Below are 5,232 nucleotides of genomic sequence, written 5' to 3'. Positions count from 1 at the left end.
GTCACGCGGCTATGCCTACGTGCCTCGGTCATGTGGAAGAACCTTAGTTCCTCGTCCAGGCCCAGTGTTGGGGGCTTATTGTTGACGCATAATGCTATCGACGGATGCTTCCCTCACAAGTCGGCGGTGATCATGAGTGGTTGCTCGGCGAGGGGTGTTTGGAAGGACCATCTACCTTTTAGCACATAATTGGCTTAAAGTGATGTCGGTATTCCAGAGAATCTCAATACTTCCTGCCAGACCCGAGAGGTCACCATGTGTTTGTCCTTCCGGACAACACACTGATGGTCTTGTATATCAGAGCAGATATCCTGTTGAGGCAGGGGCTGAGGCCTAGGGAATGGAGACTTCAGCCCGAGGTGGTGGAGCTTCTTAGGGAGAACTTCGGTCAAACTCAAGTCGACCTTTCGCATCGTTTGTACAACGCATTGCCCTATGTGGTTCTCCCTCACGCATCCAGGATTGGATTTGGATTCGGACCTGGTATGGTGATAGAATTTTGTACATAGCCCACCTTATTGTTGTTGCTTTGGCTGGATTCAGTGGCTTCAGCTTGTTGTAAATAAACTCCAGTTTATTTTTCCCTTCAAGAAGAGCCTGTCATGTATTCTTCCACCACATCTCACCTTCAGCAGTACGTTAATATATAAATGTTGCGGTATCTGCCCTAGACCTTTCAAGGTTCATAACATATATATATGTAAAACCAGTCCTACTCAAACGGCTCCGACCGGGATTCGAATCGATGTTCACACGCACAGCTGGCATATGACAGTTTGAGCCAGTGCTGATATGCATCTTGGTTCAGTGCAAAATCAAAATACTGTATTTTTTTCTTTTGTGCTATAATGGCGTAATGATAGGAATCGTTTTGTTGTATATGGAAAATTACTTGATACCGTAACCGATGTAATTTCTAAATAGCCAAAACGTATGTGCCCCCCCCCCCCCCCCTTTGTGTTATTCGACAACATTGAAACAGCATTAGTTATTTTTATTTATTTTTTATTGCAGGGCTCAGACGCCTTTGGCAAAGAAAAAACACAGCAACTCTAGCAAAAATATGATTGAAAGGTAGGTAATGAAAGTTTGAAAATGGTTATGAAATTGAAACTAGGAAGGGGACAAAAAAAGTCCTAACAGTAGCACAATGTGTGTGGCACAGCAACCGGAGGCATCCCTTTGTCATCAAAACCATTCTGGTTCAAAATCTTTGGATGCTCTGTAAAAATAAGATAAAGTTCAATTATTTAAGGGTTTATAAAACACATAGAATAGACAAAGCTATAGAGCGAATACTAAAATCAGGAAAAAGTGAACAATGCCAAAAAGTGAAAAAACTCAAAAATACCATTTAAACACACTTACGCCAAATGTCCCTTTGTTTGCAAAACCGTTTCTGCCTGGAACCTGTGGAAGCCCTGTCTTTTTTAGGATTAATAGGGTTACCTTTGAAAGACAAAGAGGGGAAAGAGAGGACGACCATTTACAATGCATTTAATTTGATTTACGAATTACCCATGAAGCGAGTCATAAGCGAACAAAATTTTCTAAAACTTTACCTCAGGAGTTAGTACTTCCAAAATGTTGGATGTATTGCTTAACTCTGTCATGTCAATCTTTGTGACTTTCTGAGTTCTATCAATGATCCCCTCTGTCTGTTGGCAAAAGGCATTGCATTCAACGTTGTTACAGTATATTTGTTATATCTGAAGTGTAGCTTATTTTCAAATGCTAATAAATAATTGTTTATATTTGTTATTTAGTATCTGCAAAGGTTACTTGTTTGTTTGTTTATTATAAAATTTTTTTACCTGTTGTTCATCAAAAAGAGAAATCCTTTAATTAAGTTTCATTTTCAGCTTGGGGGCATATGTTGGATGTTTATGCAAAAACATTGTGTGTCCACATTCTGTCACGGTGTGGTGTAGGAGGAAGACGAGGCAGGCAGAAGATCCAATATAAACTTCTTTACTTGAGTGAATATATCCGGATACAAATACAAGGACGACAGGCAGAAGGTACACACTCACAAAACCGGGTAACATTAACGAGAACCCACAAAGGAAGACTGAACAGGAGGAACTAAATACACACACTGATGAACAGAATCAGGTGACACAAATGATGATAATTACAATCCACAGGTGACAACGATGAAGACAAGCAGGTGTGTAGACAAGAGGGATGCTGGGAAGTGTAGTGAAGAGGCGGAGACAAGACAGACTGTGACACATTCATTCACAAATTGTCCATAAAGGAAAAGAGAAAAAAGTAAACATATGATAAACATCTCATTCATTTTGTCGTAAATCACCAACATCAAACAATAATTTTAACAGGCAGCAAAAATTTATGAAAAACAAAAACTAAGCACACAGAATGTGTGAAAGTGAAAAAGTATGCTAGTGGGTATGTCCGTGTGTAGTAATGTGTGTAATGGCGGCGCAGAGGTACTGACCACATTTGCAGGCAAGAAGCAGTTAGATCGTGTGTCATCTTCGACACCTGGATAGGCGGATAAGCAGCTTTGGCTTGTCTTTAGAACAGCTCAAAATCAATTAGTCTGGAAGTGCAACGAATTCCGCGACGCACCAGACTTCAAACATCAGAAGCAACAGATTGACAGGCGGCCGTCTTTCCCCAATAATACATCACGATCCCAACTGGCAAACTTCTCAATACACACACAAACGGATGATGCGTCTTTTTCAGGTACAACACTATCCTTATATTCAACTTCCTTCCGTAATTAACGTTAATTGAAATACTCCACCCATTCATGCAAAAGGGAAAGTGAAAGTAAAACAAACAATGTCGTGACCCGTAGCACAGATTATCTTCTCTGTCACAATTGGTGCGGTGAAGTATTCATGTTGTTTACCATAATGTCCTGATCTGTCACTACGTTCACCACCAATCCCTGCTTCAACATTGATCGAGTTCTGTAAAAAGAAATGGGATGGTTACAAAAGCATTCAATGGATGTAGTAATGTAGTGAGTGAAGTTTGTTTGAAAATGTAAACTGCACACTTCTCAAAAGGATATGACTTTTTAATGTCACATCCACAGCTGAATGGCATGTCCTTTGTGACCATTGCTGGATTCATGCCAGCAGAGTCATAGCGCAGCCACTGATTACAAATGTCACACTGAATCCATTGCAGTGTCTTGGCATCTGGATGCATGGTTCTGCAGAAGAAACAAGATGCATATTTATTAACCTCTCAATCTATATAGTATAACATGGTAAAATGCAGTATGGTCACTCACTTGGTCCGGGTTTTTTGAAATACACAAACACCAATCTCCTGGGCCAAACATCTGTTTTCAGCTTCAGAAGTTCTCATCTTTAGTGTGAAGTCCTAAGAACAGAAGAGGTGCAAACTAGTATATGATTTTAAGCAAAATATTAATTATAATATTTATTTTTTATTTTACTCAAATATTAGACAGACCATACATGCATCCATTTTATGGAAAAAGAAAGCATTATTTAATTTAGCAATTGAAACTCTGCTTTACCTCAGTTTGCATATTTTCAACCAAACACGAAGCATGGTAAACTCTGAGTTGCTCCACACTAAACAGTTGATTCACCTTGGAGGACATGTTGAGACCTTTTGCTTCCATCTCTGCAGTCTATGAACATGAAAGGGCTTTGTATAAATGTACTGTATGTACTAGTAAACAGTTTTGAATTGAAGACTCATTGTATGTATTATATAAATGTTAATTAATGTACAAAGGACTGAACATAAATCTCTGTCCACTCACAGTGCAAACAAAAACACCACAGTTGCCCATCATTTCTTCGCCATTGCTGCGGATTGCACACAGTCCACCCTTCCAGGGAGCCTAGATTTCTAAACGCATCTCTGGGAAATAAAATGAATGTAAAGTAGGCAACCAAGCCATTAAATATTTTGTTATAAAAAATGTTTTGAAATATTGAATAAATGATTGATTGATGACTTCAGAATGTCCATGTCTGCTGCTGAAATGTTAATGTTGTGCTGTGTGTTGTCATAAATTCTTTTTTTTTTCTTTTTTTTTTGCTGTCTTGTCAAAAACATGTACAAGAAATTGGCTCTTTATGTCTCTTTGTTATCTAATTTCTTCATCATGTGATTAACACTCCTCAAGTTGTACTAACCTAAAGAATGAAGTAGCATTCTCTCTCTGGTGTCTGTCCACCAATAATTCTTGGAAACAATTTTCTGTGCATCATTCTGTAATGAAAGAAATGGGGAACACATTATCCTGTGTCATTAGATGCATTCACGGGATGTAGAAACAGGATAGCTTTAATATATATATATATATATATATATATCAAGAATTTTCAAATGAGAATCTGAAACTATTTTTTGGCTATAAACTGATAGAACAAAATTACATGTAAATTGCATTAAGGAAATGCACTACATCTGTCAAGTAACATGTGTGTTGAATGAACCGCACAATAGGAATACTTGATTACGTTTATGAAAATGATTGTGACAAGTAGTGTAAAAAAAAGTATAGGTTCTGAAGCAGTTACTTACATCCTGGGTCTCTGCTGCAATTTGTGCAACCCGACAATTTACAGCCTTTAAAGCACAATATGAAGATACATTGTAGGAAAATGTATTCAATATGTGTTATGATGTGTATTTCAATATCTACTGTACATGTCTTAAAAGTTAAACATCACATTTTAGATATGTAACAGTTAAGTAATAAGTTTATCAAGTAAATTAAATTAAACTAATATTACAAACATTAAGTAAGCATAATTGGTACTCACATTATCAGTTAGCCATGGCATCAACTCCATACTGGCGTCTTTAAAGAGATCAGGTGGGCAAAGGCTTCTCAGGTCACGTAGTTCCAATGAGGTGTAGTGAGAGATTTTAGCAATGACATTGCAGTCTCTCTTCTCGACAGAATAGAGATGTGATATTTTGTCCTAATGTTGGAAAAGTTATGTTAATATTTTTATTATCCTAGTGAAAGTATATATATATTATTCCTGTTCAGCTTTGGAAACTAGCTCACTTGTTACCTTATTTTTTTCATTAATTGGAAACATTGACACTGAAAACTGGTAACAATCGACAGTAGAACTGTCTCCTTTTGCTGGACCCTGAGGACTTCTGGACTCTTGATCATTTTTTCTTGTGTATGTTTCTTTAATTAATTTTGAATAGTTACATTATATTAATACATAATGGCCCAGTTTCACAGAC

The 5,232-nt window shown here is 37.5% G+C and overlaps 1 long non-coding RNA gene across 1 annotated transcript; it reads right to left on the bottom strand.

The window, feature by feature from the left end:
- Positions 1-1,129: 1,129 nt before the first annotated feature.
- Positions 1,130-1,713, bottom strand: LOC130092445 (uncharacterized). Its single transcript, XR_008807928.1, has 3 exons — positions 1,563-1,713; positions 1,369-1,449; positions 1,130-1,222 (listed from the first exon to the last, which is right to left on the bottom strand). It is a non-coding gene; the product is annotated as an uncharacterized LOC130092445 (long non-coding RNA).
- Between the last annotated feature and the right edge of the window lie 3,519 nt (positions 1,714-5,232).

The sequence above is a fragment of the Rhinichthys klamathensis genome, unplaced genomic scaffold, assembly GCF_029890125.1.
Source record: "Rhinichthys klamathensis goyatoka isolate OS25496 unplaced genomic scaffold, OSU_Roscu_1.1 h1tg000176l_1, whole genome shotgun sequence".
Classification (NCBI taxonomy): Eukaryota; Metazoa; Chordata; class Actinopteri; order Cypriniformes; family Leuciscidae; genus Rhinichthys; species Rhinichthys klamathensis.
The sequence above is the reverse complement of the archived record's forward strand: the minus strand, read 5'-3'. Positions and strand labels throughout refer to the sequence as shown.